Raw genomic sequence first — 17,865 nt, 5'->3', positions numbered from 1 at the left:
GAAGAAGAAGAAGAAGAAGAAGAAGAAGAAGAAGAAGAAGAAGAAGAGGAGGAGTTTGGATTTATATCCCCCCTTTCTCTCCTGCAGGAGACTCAAAGGGGCTTACAATCTCCTTGCCCTTCCCCCCTCACAACAAACACCCTGTGAGGTAGGTGTGGCTGAGAGAGCTCCGAGAAGCTGTGACTAGCCCAAGGTCACCCAGCTGGCATGTGTGAGTGCACAGGCTAATCTGAATTCCCCAGATAAGCCTCCACAGCTCAGGTGGCAGAGCGGGGAATCAAACCCGGTTCCTCCAGATTAGATACACGAGCTCTTAACCTCCTACGCCACTGCTGCTCCTTTAGCCATTCGCTACCGGTTCTACTGAACTGGTACGAACCCGCTGATTCCAACCACTGTCTTCAGCCTTTTGTCTGGGAGGACTGAGAGGCCGGGGTGGGGTGTGGGGCTAGTTCTTTCAAGGCAGCTGTCTCTCCCTCCCTTACCCAGGTCTCAGTCACACAAACCAGGTCCCCTTCATGTGCTGCAAACAGTGGCGGATCAGCAGGTGATGGTGCCCAGGTGGCGCAAAGTTCCAGGCCTGGCAGGACTCGGCCATCACTTCCTGCTCATCGAAACTTCACTCCAATTCAACTGCCTTTTCCTAGGAAGAGTGTTCTCTGAGCACCTGCAGCCTATCAGCCAGTGGGCAAATGGCAGCAGTCAGTTAGCCCAATTTTCTTGCCCTTCTTGGCCTTTGGGGGGAGGTGGCAGGTGGCCAAATGTGCCCCCCATGTGACTGAGGCGAGTGGTGCCTGGTTTGTGAGACCCCCCTGCTCCCCCCCAAGATAAACCTGTGACTGCAAAGCATAGTGCTCTTACTATTAATGGACCTGGTGTTACACAGCATTAGTCTTGGAGAAGGTTTTAGATCACAGGTGTCAAACTCGCGGTCCTCCAGATGTTATGGACTACAGTTCCCATCATCCCCTGCCAGCATCATGCTAGCAGGGGATGATGGGAACTGTAGTCCATAACATCTGGAGGGCCGCGAGTTTGACACCTATGGTTTAGATCTTACCACCAGGTGGGATGAAGGTTGAAAGGAATCGAAACGCACGCATGTTTCTAGCTCCTTCTCGTATAATACCTTCTCCCACCATCATACCCCCAAACACTGGGATCCCTAATCAAGCTCTGGCCTCCCCTATATAGCTCATATCTAATTCCCAACCTATTGGCTGTTTCTTGACCTGATACAGTCCTGATGGGAAAAAAGCATATTTGTCCTATTGGGGAAACTTACATGTGAGTGTCATTATGTAATTGCTGACATTATAGGCAGCGAAAGACAATGGGTATGTATGGGGAAATGCCATAAGAGCTTTAACTGAACATAGATAACCAGAGAAATGCTGACCACACACAGGCACACACTTAAAAACAAGTGTAAACATCAGGGATTTTGTATTCATAATTTCTGCATACGAAACAGCTGGGACAAATTCAACAGGGCCGATCCTTGGGGGGAGATGTTAGAAATGGAATCCCAGCTGACTTCTGACAGGGAGTTTTTCCAATGTCCTGGCTCAGTTCCTCCTTCATCAACCGGCAGCTTATCTGTGCCGATGATCAGTATACATTTTGTGCATTTCCCCTCAGTGTTCATTTTATTGCGGTTCCTCTCTGCAAATAGTTTGGAGCTCGCTGTTTACCAAATAAATTCCCAGGCACTGACCATTTACCTTCCTAATTTCTCGTGATGCTTTTATTGTCCCCCCCCCCCCCGGGTTAGTTAGTGAACTTTCATAGGGCAGAAAACGCAGGCCTCGCACACACACCTGGTATTCTTGTCAGGGAGCTGCGCTGAGCCGGGATTCCCCGAGCGGAATGCTCCTGGGAGCGACCCTGGGTTTTGTGTGATGTGTGAAACGGTTCTTTCACTTCACTGAGATCAAAGCTAACCTGAAAGGGGACGGTTCCCATCCCCACCTCCTCCCACGTGCACAAATCCACCAGACACCACCTCTGTCAGTTTTACAACTGAGCCGGTGTTTAATCTCCTGTTTTTAAGACCCGAGGGCTCGGAGGGGGAAAGATTTCGCACAGCCAAATGGAAAATTTCCCAGGACCCATTTGGAACGCTCCCTCGCATCCGACATGTTGAAGGGAGAGCTTATTGCAGCAGCGTTTTGCCACAGGGAATGAGTACAGCCAGTTTCCCATGGCAGTTTAATGAACTTATGCTCAAGAATACTTTTCAAAGCCGGCTATTAACTGACACACGGTTGTGTTTAAATTAAACAAATCCTTTTAGGCAGTGACTTTAAATGTCTGGGAAACTGTTTCGGTACAACACCAGTTTTCCCTCTCATTATGAGGTTCACCCAGCCTTATTGGTGGCATGCTCTCTACCCTAATGTTACATCAGCAGTTCAATATGAAATTGACAAAGCTGATCCACTGGACTGTCACAGGGGAGGGAGTGAGGGGTGGGATGCAAGAGAGGAGAGGGAGGGGGAGGGGGCCGGCAACTGAACATGGCCCACCCTAGCGGAGGGGGAGGGGGTGGGTGCCGTGCAAGGGAAAGGAAGTGAGGAGGGGAGGGAGTGAGGGGTGGCATTTATTTATTTATTTATTTATTAGACTTCTATACCGCCCCATCCCCGAAGGGCATGCAAGCGAGGGGAAGGGGGCCCGGCATCTGGACATGGTCCACCCACCCTAGCAGAGGGAGGAAAGGGAGGGGAGGGGGGCCATGCAAGGGAAGGGGAGTGAGGGAGGGAAGGGAGTGAGGTGTGGCATGCAAAAGAGGAGGGGGGTCCCCGACATCTGGACATGGCCCACTCACCCTAGCGGAGGGAGGGAAGGAAGGGGTGCCATGCAAGGGAAGGGGAGGGAGGGGAGGGAGCGAGGGGTTGCATGCAAGGGAGGGGGAGGGCTCCCGGCATCTGGACATGGCCCACCCACCCTAGCGGAGGGAGGGGAGGGGTGCCATGCAAGTTAGTCAAGTTCCCTCCTGAAGAAATTGGTCGCCTCGCCGCCGCCTCCTGTGTTCCGCCTTTCAGAGGACCAAATTGCTTCCTTGTTAAACCAACTTGTTCTCACAGTTGCCATGATTTGCCTGGTTGGGATGGCTCCAGAAGTTTCCGCTATCACACAGCACAAACTGTGGCAGCATAAATGGGGGATCTCGCCCTCCAATTTCAAACTTAAATGAGCTGGTTGTTTATCAAAATGTAATTTAAGAGGGGAGGTGGATTTGTTTTCTTTCTTTCAGTTTTCGTTATTATTTTTAGGTGTTTCTGTCAATAAAATATTGTTTTGTTGTTTTAGTATTTGACTGCAGCTTTCTGTTCATTGGCTGTCTTAGTTGATTTTCGTTAATTGATGGTCCCAGTCTGTGTTTTTTGGCCCATGGGGGAAACCCAGAGGTCGGCTTCTGGATTTCTCGACAAGGCCAAATAATGCCACTAGGCCAATTCCAGCCACTGCCCTCTATATGAGACAGCTAGGGCCTTTCCCCACTTTTCCCTCTACCACCGTCGCTGCGCGCTACTCACTGCACGCGTCATTTCTGGCGCATGCCCTGGCTTCCCCATGACCCCGCACTCTGCGTGGGGTCGTCAAAAGGCACCATTTTCTCCAGCACCAGGAATGACGGGCGCTGAGGGGGCGCGACAGCAGCAGCATCGGGGCGGCTGCGTTGTCGCCGCCCCTGTAGTGGGGAGTGCCGCGGGACCCCACGCTACTTAGCCCGAGTAGCACGCAGCAGAAGGTAAGTGGGGAAAGGCCACTAGTTTAAAGCTTCTGCTACCTCTCTTGGCCGGTTCTGAATTTGATCAACAAAAGACAACATCTCTTTTGAACAACATTCTGGGTGCCGCTTTAGAGCAAATGGCTGGGTTTCTTAGTATTGTTATAAGAAAGCGCTCTTAATCAGATTTTTGCCTGGTCATTGTAAGTTCAAATTTGGTTACTGTACTGTCTGTTTTTGTTTTTTATTTGAATATATGTCATTAAAGGTTCTTGACTTGTGTGGTGATTAAGAGCAGCAGGTTGCCAGATTTTGCGGTTGATGCCTATAGAAAGTAGAGTTTTAGGGGATGTGACCATAGGGTCTAGGGCAGGGGTCTGCAACCTATGACTCTCTAGATATTCATGGACTACAAATCCCATCATCCCCTGCCAGCATGGCCAATCCATGAACATCTGGAGAGCCGCAGGTTGCAGACCCCTGGTCTAGAGAAAATGCCAGAGTATCACAGAGAATGGCATGCTACATCCAGATGGAGGCTTAGGTAATGTGATGTCACTTCTTGGTCTTTACCACAGAGATTAGGGAAATTCCTAGAGTGGCATCATCAATGCTATTCTTCCCCCCCCTTTTTTTTCTCCTGCTCCTCAAAAGTAGGGGTTCACCTGTCATGGACAGGCAAATGGCAAGCCTACACAGGAGAGAGAGCAACGATCCCAAACCCAACTTGTATTCTCCATAATATCTAACTTGGCTGAGCAGAAGCCCCAAGTTCAAAAAATCTGAGATACAGGCCACATATTCCTAATCTTATCTCCAGACAGGCAGCTCTGTTAGTCTGAAGCAGCAAACACATGCAGGAGTCTTGTAGTACATTCAGAATTACTAAAATATGATTCCAGCGCAAGCTTTTGTGGGCTAAAGCCTGGTTTTCCAGAAGCGATGAGGGAACTACACTAACCTGTCACAGGGCGGGAAACAGGAGCGCCCCAGAAGGCCGTGCGCTCCTGCGGCCGCACGGGAGGCTGCCGCACTGCCTTGCGCCCCAGAAGGCAGTGCGGCAGCCTTCCAAAACCCGGGACATTTGAAAAAACCTGCGGGACGCGGGACAAGTTGTTTCAAGGCGGGACTGTCCCGCCAAAAGCGGGATGTCTGGTCAGCCTAAACTGCACTACACAGGTGCCACTCCTTTAGCAAACATTAGCATAACAACAATCCCTTCAAGGGCATCTGGAGCAGCGGACTCCAGGCCATGAAAACTGACATTGGAATCACATTCTGGTCATCTTGGTGGCACCACAGCACTCCTGTGTATACTTCTCAGCAGGAGAGGAGGCATTTCTTTCATTGGGGGGGGGGGGAGGGAAACCTCTTTGGTTTCTCCATTGCGTTTTCAAGTGAAGAAGAAGAGTTTGGATTTATGCCCCACTTTCCTCTACCTTAAGGAATCTCGGAGCAGCTTACAAACTCCATTTTTCTTTCTCTCCCCACAACAGACACCTTGTGAGGCAGATGGGACTGAGGTCGATTCTGCACTTGCGTTATCGACCTAAGTTCGAGCTGCGTTCGACCTAAGTGCTCCGCACAACCACTGGGATCGACGTGGTTTTGTACCAGCTTCGCCCTGTGTAATGGTCCAATTTCCAACCAGTTGGGAACTGCTACTTTTTCAGGGAACCACGCTCGAACCCAGCTCGATTCCAGTAAAGTGCGGAATCTCTGGTGTCAGGAGTCATCGTTCAGCCAATCACAGCTGAGTGTTTCAGGCATGCGTACAGTTGGCCAATCAAAAAACGCCACCTTCGTCCCTCCATTCCTGTGGCAGTTTTTTTTATAACGTGTGTGGGGATAGACGGAACATGGCCGTAGAACAGTAGCCAATCGGAACGGAGCGGTGAAGAGGCACAGGATGATTCCGCCCTCCGAGCTGGGATCAAGCTGGTTGCAGTGGGGAACAACAATGGCTTCGACCTAGGTCAGTACCCTTTTCAGGGAACTGGGTCGAACCTATTTTATTCAAGTGCAGAATCACCCTGAGAGAGGTCTGTGAGTGGCCCAAGGTCACTCAGCAGGCTTCATGTGGAGGAGTGGAGAATCAAAACCGGTTGGAGCAGGGAAATCAAACACAGTTCTCCAGATTCGAGTCCACCGCTCATGCAGAGGAGCGGGGAATCGAACCCATCCCACCGCTCCTAACCACTACACCTTGCCGGCTCTCCAGGCCCCAAACATTACAGACTGACGGCTCTCTCTCCCTTCCCCACCTGCCCTTTTCCTTGTGCCTCAGACTTTTCCAGCTCTGCTCCTGCCAGACATTTCAGTTCCAGCCTGAGAAATGGAGGTGAGGAATGAAGACATTTCCCCTCTGACCCGGCACATTTGCAGAAGATACGTCAACCTGCACGGGCAAAGGGGGTGCAGACGGCCTTTCAAGAGAAAAGTTTCTCACCCCCCCTCCTGCAATTCCTCCCCCCCCCCCCCCCCCCCCCGCCTTCTCCTTTTGCTTGCTTATTGAAGAGCAATAAATATCAAGCCGACAAGGCCTTCTCCCAGTTACAAAATACCTGTAACTGAGCCGGCTAGTTAGCTTGTGCCAGAAGATGATATATGACTTTCATTTACCCTTTGGGACTGCAGACTAAATGAGGACACAGCTAATTGCCGTGCAAAGCAGTTTTACTGGCATGAATATGAGAAAAGAAATGCAGTTGCTGTCTCCTGCCAAAAAGTGCGGGGGGGGGGGGAGGAAGAAGTTCCTATTGCTTCTCTGATCTCATGGCTGCTCTCTCTCTTTTTTTTGCTGCAGGAGTTCACTTGGTGTCCATAAATCACGGGCTGCTTTGTGGCCGGAACAGCTCTGAGTCATCAGCATGTAATAAGGCTGGGTGGCGGATTCAAATTAACTGCATTAGGACTTCAAACTGATTCCTGACTATCCCCACCCCCTACCCCCAAGCCTCTGACACAACTTTGCAGAAGAATTAAACCCAGACTGGGCAGCAGAAAGATTGGCCGTGGGAATCCATGTTTACACTTCACGAGGGGTTGCTGCTGCTGCCTCCGGTTTTCCAAAAGTGGCTTCGCCCTTCCCAGCGAGAAGAAATGACCCCCAGCTTTGGGGAAGGGCTCCCACCCGAGTGCAGGGCTGATGACTTTTACAGTGCCTGGGTTTGTCCTTTACTTCATCATAATAGCCCACCACAGATTAAAATGTATCACCGTCTGCAAATGAGCTAAATTGGCGCTCTGTCCGCGCCCGAGGGCTCTTTGGAGAGATGAAGATGCAGTGAGCGGTCTTGAAAAGCCACTCTCCAGCGTGTCAATCAAAGAGATCTATGCGTCTGATCAAACTTTCCGCCTTTGGGGGATGCAGTCCAACTGACCATACGGTTTCCTGCACACTGTGGGAGGAGTCTGGAGCCACATACCTTGATTTCATATGTGGTTGCCACGTCCCCCCTGGCGACCAACAAGGGGGGGGGCTTACTGGGTGGGTGGGGGGCTTGCCAGTGACATGCTGACATTGCTGGCAACACACCGAAATACCACTTCCTGTGAGCACCAGGAGCGACGGTTTAGGAATTTTTTAGAAGATAGTGGGTGCTGCTGCTACAAAATGGAAGCCATGGGCACGGTCGCGAGTGACACTTAATGGCTGCTGCTGAGACATGCCACTCAAAAAAATTTAGAAATATTCAGAAGAATTATATCTTGATGACAAAGTTTAATCATGCGAGTAATGATATAAACATTCAGGATAAGCGTTAATTACCAGTGTACTAGTTAGATAAATTGTAAATACCAATTTGGCTTAAAAAGCGTTACAATGTTCAAAGGAGAGAGAATTAAAAGCTCACTAAAGGTGTTGTAGTTGGGATCTATGTTTTTCTTTACTCCTCTTTTATTCCTTTCCTCACCATCTAAGCTTTTCTATATAGTCACTACTTAACCGAGTATATCACAATTACAAGATCAATAAACAAAACTACCCAAGAAGAGTAGAGTTTAAATAGGAACCTTTTCCCTTCTCTTTCTTTTTTTTCTATCTGTTTCTTTTCTATCTAATACTCTATTTTTATACTGTTTAGAGGGTTAAACTAATATAAGATACTAACCAATAAGGGAACAAAAAATACTATCTTGTTAAAGTTTAGAAGGGAAAAAAATGTTTAAAAGAAGGTATGAATTAATACTAACGAGCTTTAATGACAAAGACCTTTTTTTTTCTTACTGTATGTTCCCAAAGTTTAACAATATGCATGCTATGTTCTTTCACTTGTTTTAGATTGAAATTTAAATAAGCTATTTTTAAAAAATAGTTTATGCAGACTGAGATAATCTCTTTGCTTTGGGGAAGAGGCACTGGCTGATCTTAATATTTGTTTTATTTATAAACCCGGCTTCTGCCAAGAGTGGGACTCAGGACAACTAACAATTTTAAACAAAATATACCATATAAAATCCCAATATACAGTGGCGAGATTCAAATAATTTACCAACCGGTTCCGATGGGGGGGTTCAAATAATTTAACGACTGGTTGTTTACAAGCACCGTTTTAACAATAGTTCTACCCGAAGTGGTGCTTGAACCGGCTGAATCCCACCACTGCCAATATAAAATTTAAATCCAGTCACCAAATCAACAATAGGCGAACCGCGAAAATCTCACTGTTATCTCATCCTGCCCCAATAGAATATAATAGTCTACTAAAAAACAAGAAAGGGCAACGGAAATGGGGGAAATGGGGAGTTGCTCTCCACAGGTCCAGGGAGAAGTTGCCAAGGAACAGCAGTGGGCGTAGAAGGTTGGAAGCTCGTTATATCTAATCTGGAGGAACCGGGTTTGATTCCCTGCTCTGCCGCCTACAGGCTGTGGAGGCTTATCTGGGGAATTCAGATTAGCCTGTACACTCCCACACACGCCAGCTGGGTGACCTTGGAGCTGAATCACAGCTTCTCAGAGCTCTCTCAGCCCCACCTATCTCACAGGGTGTTTGTTGCTGTGGGGGGGGATGGGAAAGGAGATCTTAAGCCCGAGTCTCCTTACAGGAGCGAAAGGGGGGATATAAGCCCAATCTCCTCCTCCTCCTCCTCCTCCTCCTCTTCTTCTTCTCCTTCTTCTTCTTCTTCTCCTTCTTCTTCTTCTTCAAGCCTAGAGAGACCTTACAGAGAGAGTCTCAGTTTCAAATCCTGTAGCACCTTAGAGACCAGCCTATTTTTCAGGGTACAAACTCTCCAGAGTCAAAGAAGAGATCTTTGGCCCTCATAAGCTTATACCCAGAAATCCATTTGGTTTCTAAGGTGCTACTAGATTCAAATCTAACTTTCCTATTGCAAGGCCAGGCATGTCTACGGATCCCATGGCACCCAAGCGCCAAGCCCTGAGAGTGGGTCCCCTCCAAATCCAACAGATCTTCCCCATCTTGGAAGGGCAACTCTCTCCTGCAATCAAGTCTACCCGTTGCTTCCAATCAGGGGCTACCAGCTCTCTGGAAGGATGGTCAGCCACATCCTGGATAAGAATGGGTAGACCTGGTGTTCGCAGAGGGCAGGTCTACCCATTTAATTTCAATGGCCTACCCAGTTTTGAAAAACTGGCAGACAAAGTCTATTAACCCTCCCAAGTGACCGTGACCTCCCTGCTCCCCCCCCCCCATTTTTCCTTCTGCCCATTTCAGGACCTCCCAAGAGACTCCGCGGTACAAGCGGGCACCAAGACCTGCGCTGCTAATAGGCTTGCTTGTCCCAGCCTCCAGGTAAGAACTGGGGTTCTCCCAGAACCACAGCTAATGTCTCAACAACAGAAATTAGTTCCCTGGGAGAAAATGAAACACTTCCAGAGGGTGGATTCTGTGGCATCCCAGCGGAGGTCTTTACTCCAAGCTCCAGCTTCCCCATCTTTAAGAACATGCCAAGAACATAAGAACAAGCCAGCTGGATCAGACCAGAGTCCATCTAGTCCAGCTCTCTGCTACTCACAGTGGCCCACCAGCTCACCACGGGATGTGAAAAAGGCGGGATCTTTGCTGGCCGTCTCCAGAAATCCCCCCTCTTGAAACTGGCAGCCCTACGTGACAGGTGCCCGTTCTGCAGTAGCTGTTGCTTGGAGACCTGTGAACTGTTGTTCCCTCTGGGCCGGATTTACAAATGTCCTCATTGTGTCTGTTGTTTCGCCAAGCACGGATGCTTACCTCCCCAAGCGATGTTGTGAAAGGCGTTCGCCATCCCTTTCCCTCCGCCTCTTGTTTTTTTGGGGCCGAATTTTCTCTTTTTCCCTCCAAGGTGTTGTTAGGGATTGCTGCTGGAGTCAGTGCTTTGATGACATCCTGTAGGGGCCTAATCAATTAGACCCTTTCACCTTTCAAGGCAGACGCCGCAATTTAAAAAAAAAACACACCAAGCCTTGCGAAGGCTTTCCTGTACTCTGTTCAGCGCCAGCCCCATAATTCATTCCGGAGAATGCCAAATTATAGTTGACATTTAATTTAACTAAAACACAGAGGAGCACCATAATGCAAAAACTCTCACTAAAAATACAAAATAAAGGCAAGAGAACTCGCGGGAACTTTTCTTTGGCGTTAGAGGTGGACTCCCCTCCCACTTGAAAGGAGGTGGAGGGTATACTCAGGCCCTTTCCCCACTTACCTTAAGCCCGGTGCTACTCTCCTAAAGAGTATATGCCACGGGGTCCTAACTGCACTCCCCACTTCAGGCTGGCCCGAGAGCGCCAGCCGCCCGATGCTGCCTCTCTCGGCGCCCCTCAGTACTGGCGTAATTCCTGGCGCCTTTTCAGAGTAAAATGGCACCTTTTGATGACCCGGCGCCCGTGCGTGGTGAAGACGGAGTCGCGCGCCAGAATTGCGGCAGCGCTGGGAGTCTTGGCGCAGCAACCCTCCGACAAGGGGTAGAAGTGGGGAAAGGGCCTCAAGAACATCCCACAGTGGATGATGGTCCAATTGCTGAAAAGAATCACAAGTCACATCATATTACATCCATCATTTTTTACAGTTTGCTTCCTGCAAGTTGGGTACTCGTTTTCACGGATCTTGGAAGGATGGAAGGCTGAATCAACCTTGAAGGAAAGAGAGGATGATGATGAAGAGAGAAGAAGAGTTTGGATTTATATCCCCCCCTTCTCTCCTGTGGGAGGCGCTCAAAGGGAGCCCCTGACAATCTCCTTGCCCTTCCCCCTCACAACAAACACCCTCTATTGAGGTGGGTGGGGCTGAGGGAGCTCGAAGAAGAAACTCGAGAATTGTGACTAGCCCAAGGTCACCCAGCTGGCGTGTGGTAAAGGAGTGCCCGAGGCTAATCTGAATTCCCCAGATAAGCCTCCCTATCAACTCAAGCGAGCAGAGCTGAGAATCAAAGCCAGTTCCTCCAGATCCAGAGGTGCACCTGCTCTTAGCCACTGCTCTTAGCCACTACGCCCACTGCTGCTCTAAGCTGAAGCGATGGCCAAACATATAAACAGCACACATTTATATGCTGCGTTTTAGCCTACATAGAGCATTGCTTTGTGGCTACGTTCCCCATTATGTAAAAAACAAAACGTTCACGTTCCCATGTGGTAACCACGACGGCCAATGGGGGACCAAAAGAGCAGAAGAGGGACTGAGGTGATCCCACGCTCTGAGCTCAGCTCCGGTGGGGCGAACTTCGGTTGCTGTGGGGAGTAACAATGGAGTCGACCTAGGTCAGTTCAGCTTTTCAGGGAACTGGGTTAAAAACCCTGGTGCGACTCTGCCAGTGATCTAGAACAAGATACTGATAGAAGTTGCAGTTCCTCAAAAGCGGCTTTGGCTAGGGGAAAACCACCCTGTCCAAAAAAAATCAGATAAAACATCAACCTTATTAGTAACACCAGGAACATCTCTTCCATCAATGACTTCTGATAAGTCATCATTGCTTTGAGAACAACTGGCAGCAAGGCACTATAGCGAACTTGGGCTTCTACGCGGTGACTAATGAAGATCAGAAAGCCATTCCTCAGGTTCCCTCCCGATCTGGATCCACATGAACTGCATGTTACAAGCGTAAGCTGCCAGATGGACATCTTTCGGAACTACCTAAACCCATCAGGCTACAGGTAGTTCCTCACAGTAGGAATCTGTCAGCTGCAGAGTTTCATGAAACCTTTTTCTCTCAAAGCAATCCCACATTTATCATGCCCCCTCACAGACCGGGCACTGTTAGCGCCCTTGAGGCAGAAGAGATGCAGACTTCTCTCTCTCTCTCTCCCTCCCTCTCTCTCTCTCTCTCTCTCACTCTCTCTCTCTCTCTCTCTGTGGTATTGTTATTGTGTGTGGGGGGGTTCGTCACTGGGAAATGTTTGTCATTTTGTAGTTGTACTGCTCATAGTAGTACCAGCCATAAATGTTCAATTAGTGAGATTTTAAGAGCTCTAGGGGAAGTCTCTACAAATGTTCTAGACCTAACAGAAAGTGATCGAATTGATTCCAGACTATACTTATTTAGGCACTTAACATCTTTTTGCTTTAGAATCTCCTGAGGGTACAAATGAGTGAGGGCCAACTTCGCCTTTTTAACTAATGATTTTCCTCACATTTTCTTCAGGATCACCTAGGGTCCCCAATTATTTCCTTCCCTTCTCTGTGAGAACATTCAGTTTACTCCTACTGTCTACTTCCAGCTAACAAGTTGCAAATCTATGAGATGACCCATCATCTTCATCAAAGAATTTTGGTGAGGGACTTTGTCAGTCAGTCAGTCAGTGCCTTTTACTAGCATAAAACAACATAATGTAAAATAATTAAATATAAACCAACAGCAATAGTCAAGTAAAACCGTAACTATCGTTTTAAAATGGTAGCCAAAAAAGAAGCAACTGTACAAGTAACGTCAAAAGAATGATCCTGTAAAAGAAAACGTACAGCATATGAAGAATTTTGTATTTCCTTTGACAGTAATAAAGGGTGAATTAAGCGTGATCGTACATCAGCATTTAGACCACATTCAAGAAGAATATGGGACAGGGAATCAAGAGAGCCACAACGACAATACTTTTGATGTTTTGGAATTTTTTGGTATCTACCTGATGTCAAAGCTGAAGGAACACTATTAAATCGGACCAGCATAAAAGCCCAATGCTGTTCAACAGATAGAGTAGAAACAAGATAATTGGCTGGAACTCCATGCTTAGGGGAAATTCCCAAGGCTCGTGGTGAACAGGCTGCGATCTTGGCTGAATAAAAGAAATGTCTCTCCTGATCTCTCAGCCTATCACTAATTTGGGTCAAAATAAACTTTTCATTACTGTTTTGTAATGCGATTAAGTCAATTCCAATATTCCAAATTTTTCGAATAATCGCTTTGGACCATTGTGAGATATGGGCATCTTTAAGAAGATAAGATATCTATGAGATGATCGATCATCTTCATCAAAGACTACTCTAGAATTTTAGTGAGGGACTTTGTCAAAAAGCTTTTCAGAAGGTTTACTGTTTGGGTCCCCAACTTGATGCCCATCATGGCATTTGCCAACACTTTTCCTGTTGCCCACCAAGTACGCTTAGAAAGTGGGTTAAACCAGGCGGGGCTTTTGCCCAGCCAAACATCTGACAGACCATTGGAGATTTGATGGGCTGCGGCAGCAGCTGTCATGGCAGCGCAAGGATGTTCAACGTGTGACTGAAGATAAGCTGCGAAAGCCATTTTGTGGCCAGCTCTACATTCTATGGCAGTCATTTTGTAGCAGCCATTTTGTGATTACGTCCACCATGCTGAGCAAGAAGTCAAAAGAGTGCCCACAGGCTAAAAAATGTTGCAGACCGCTGATCCATTGGAAAACCCTTCTATACATGCTTGTTGATATTGCCAAAGAATCCTGAGAGAAGTCATACCGATTATTCTTCAGTAGAGCATGTTCCTCTACATGGTTAATAATTTAGTCTTCATGAATCGTTTCCACCAATTTACCTAGAACAGATGTTAGGCTAAGTGGTCTATTAATTTCTGGTTCCCAAGGGGATCCTTTATTTAACAAAACAAAATACCACTTCCTTTGTAATTTTCCTGCCTTTTGTTAAGAAAGCCATTTTGTTTGTTTGTTTGTTTGTTTGCTTCATTTATACCCTGCCTTTTCCAGAACTTGGTGAAGTTGGAAATTATTGTTTGGAGATAATTTCACATTTGAGTTGCTGATGATCCCTTGGGCGTATGCTGTCCAAATGCGTTGACTTATTTTTTTTTTTAATTTTTCAGTTAGCCATTTTCATTTTTCATAAATCTACTTGCTTTGGTCCTTTGGATGTCCTCCCTGAAAATAGTGATTTCAGAGGGGGCAACTGCCCCCATATCTTTCCTACTGGAGACAGGAAGTGAACGGATGCTCCCACAATGCATGCTCATCCCATTTTCATCTTCTTATGCTAAGGATACATAGAAGTTCAGGGATGAGAGTGGGAACATTCCTCTTTCATTCACAGGACTGCCAGTGTAACCCCCATGCTCAGAATGGGTTGACCCAGTAAGGGGCGGAGACTCAAAGCAGCAAGAGGCTGCAGCAGACCTCATGTAGTTTGGAGGAGACGAGGCTACCAGACTCGGACCTTGGTTGTATAAGCCCTTAACACCTTGTTAAGGTAACTGCAATGTTGTTGGGAACTACTGGGAAGGTAGTTGTTTGTTTTTGCTATGTTGTAAATGTTGGAGTTTATTGTTTCAGGGCTTTTTATGTTTGTAATGGGTGCGAGTTCTCCTGGAAACCTTCACCATGTTGAATCCTGTTCACCAAGCCCTTGGAGTCTTCAGGAGCCAACCCACTTGCAGGAAGAATTGGACTTGGCAATATCAGAAGACTGTAACTAGAAGGACTTGAAATGCAACCTGAACAGGACCTTGAAGTGTGACGTTCAATGTTGATGTTTGATGTTATATGTTAAGAAAGTAAACCATTTTGTTTTCAAAATTTGTTGTTGCCAACTCATTCCAAGTTCTGCCCAACAGAACCCACAAGCTGAGGTTACACCAGCTTCATATCAGAAAGGACGCCATGGTCTCCAGTGTGGTGCTTGTGGGCACCAGTGTGCCAGCCAACACTTGCCCTGGGACCTGCCAATGGTTTTTAGAAAATAGGTAGCGCCAGGTGGGGCTTTTGCCCCTCAAGGCTCCTGATTGGCTGCACAGATTTTTTAAAACATTGCTTGGGCAGCAGCTTCTACCAGCCCACAAGGATCTTCACTGTATGACTGCAGGTAAGCTGAGGCAGAGGCGTATCTAGACAAACTGGAGCCCGGGGACAAAACCTGAGTTGGGGGGGGAAACCCCGTATGGGCGGCCATCCTCCCCCACCACAACCAAACAATGATTTTTGCATCAGCTCTCAAAACAGCTCCCACCCCAGCAAAACATACATGGCTCTCTCCCCACCAACTCTTTTTCCCAATTTTGTCTTCGCACCAACCCTATGAGGTAGGCTGTTAGCCTGAGAAACAGCTCCAAGCCAGTGCAAGTGGGTATTAAGCATGTAAATCTCTCATAAATCACCCCCAGCAAAACATTTGCCAAACAAATGTCAGCATCATTTCTCAAAAAACACCTCCAGTGGAATCCACCCCCAAACAGCATCACTTTCAATGGTGTTTCACCTAGGGAGCCCAGATTCTTCTTTTAAACCCACCTTAGAATCTGGGGTCCCCAGTTAAAACAACATTGAAAGTGATGCTGTTTTGGGATGGATTCTCCCCCACCCTAAAACAGCATCACTTTCAATGTTTAAACTGAAGACCTCAGATTCTTCCTTTAAATCCATGCTGACGGGGATGGATTTAAAAGGAGAATCTGGGGAAATTTGGAGGGTGCCTGCTGTCAGGGGTGCAATTATTAAGCTAGGAACACCAAAAATTCAGAGTACCTTTAGGACACTTTCCTGATGATACCAGCCAGGTTTGGTGAAGTTTGATTCAAGGGGTCCAAAGTTATAGACCCTCAAAGGTGTAGCCCCCATCTCCTATTAGCTCCCATTGGAAACAATGGGGGATGGGGCACACCCTTTGGGAGTCCATAACTTTTGACTCCCTGAACCAAACCTCACCAAACCTGGCTGGTATCATCAGGAGTGTCTCCCAAAAAGTCCCTGAAATTTTGGTACTGCTAGCCTAAAAACCGCACACCCTGCAGGCCAAAAACTGAAAAAACACTAAAAATTCAACACACACACAAACGAACCTGAATTTTTGCGCCCCTCCACGTGATCAAATGGGGGGCGCCCAGGGACATTTGACTCCTCATGTCCCCATGGAAGATACGCCCCTGAGCTGGGGCAACCATTTTTAGGTTCACTCTGCCATTTTGCGGCTGTACCCTGCTTGCTGATCCAGAATAGCAAAGGTGTACCTCAGGCTCAAAAAGGTAAGGAACCCAATAATGCCATTCTTATATTTGTACTTTTTTACTGTGTAATGGGAGCAGAATAGGATGACACAATAGACTCTCTTTTTTGTCATGAAATTTCAGAAACTGGTGGGGGTGGGGTGGGGAGCCAGGATCTACCGGAAAGTAGTTATGGCTGGAGTAACCTGTGTTTAGATTCTTGCTCCCACACTCTCTGTGGGGATAATATGTGAGGAGAAGCCATGCTCACCATTCTGCCCTCCTTGGAGAAAATGTGGAGTAAAAATCACAGAATAGCTACGAAAAAGAAGAAGATTTATATCCCCCTTTCTCTCCTGTAAGGAGACTCAAAGGGGATTACAATCTCCTTTCCCTCCCACCCCCCACAAGAAACACTCTGTGAGGTAGGTGGGGCTGAGAGAGCTCTGAAGAACTGTGACTAGCTCAAGGTCACCCAGCTGGCAAGTGTGCACAAGCCAATCTGGTTCACCAGCCTCCACCAGAGCCGTGATTGGCAGGAAAGCGGTTGGGAGTTTTGCACGAAACCTGGATATTTTGCGTATCACGCATTTAATCGTCAGTGGGAGTCCGACCCAAGTGATCTGAGGAGAGACAGACTTCGGCCCTTTTTGCACAATCCTTTTGAAACGTTTTGAGGCAGGAAATGAAATGTTTCCTCCGTGGAGTTCTGCATCGTTTTTACCCCCAAGATGTTTTATTTGTAGCCTCAAAATTTTTTAAATGAATCCCCTTTTAGAACGATTCTCCGGTTGAAACGTTTTGAAAACGTCTTCGGTTGCTGTGCGATCTATTTGACTATGTTCCCCGTGCTTCTCCGCTTCCCCGAACTTTCTCCTTGGTGCCGTTTTCTGAGCTCGCTCTACTCCCCTTGCCTGCTTATTTGCAGTGTTTCTGTTTGTTTGTTTTTAAATGGGGGGGGGCAATCTTTGAAGTAACGTGTATATGAGGCACAGAGAATCACAGCACAAGGCTTTGAGGCACTGATTCAACACAAAACTTACAAAAGGCGGGTGGGAATCATGTAATGGCAGCCATGAATCGTTTTGTGGGGGCGAGTGCAGGCATACATCATTGTAAAAGGGGGATTGAAACATTTCAGAAATGTTTTAAGTAATTTGTGTGGAAAGGGCCTCTGAGCTCTTCAGCAACTTGACAGGATTGAAGCAAACAAAGGGAGAGAAAACCTCAGACGCTCTCCTGGGCTCCTTTGATGAAGGATGAGACACGAAAATCATTTGGGATTTAAAGTGTCACAGCAAGTAGAGCCCACGGGTGGGGGCCAGGGGAATTTTTGACTTTTTAATTGATAAATATGCAGGCATGTATATGGACATCCACACAAAACACTATTTTTAACATGTTAACGTGAAAACAACGGCTGGTCTTGAATAAAATTGACTGTGTTATGTCAGAGGCGGTGCAAAATAGAAGGATGTCAAGGTGGGGGCGGAAATGGGGAGAGAAATCAAATAAAAGGGGGAAAATAAGCTTGTCTCCGTCTGAAGGGAGCAAAATTGAAGCCTTTTAACCTTCCACATAAGTTCCACGCTGTTGCCTTTTAAAATCAGTTGAAAATCATTTAAAATCAAATTGATTTTGGCTTTTACATTCTGATGCACTTCAGCGTTTCACTTACCGGGTTTATCGGAGGGAGGCCGTGAGCCAACCTGGGTCTCAAATTGGCTGGAAATCAGCTCGGCCTGTTCGTGGTGCTTAGCGGAATTTTCCCATTTCCATTTCATTCACAGCCAATC

The sequence above is a fragment of the Sphaerodactylus townsendi genome, linkage group LG07, assembly GCF_021028975.2.
Source record: "Sphaerodactylus townsendi isolate TG3544 linkage group LG07, MPM_Stown_v2.3, whole genome shotgun sequence".
Classification (NCBI taxonomy): Eukaryota; Metazoa; Chordata; class Lepidosauria; order Squamata; family Sphaerodactylidae; genus Sphaerodactylus; species Sphaerodactylus townsendi.
The sequence above is the reverse complement of the archived record's forward strand: the minus strand, read 5'-3'. Positions refer to the sequence as shown.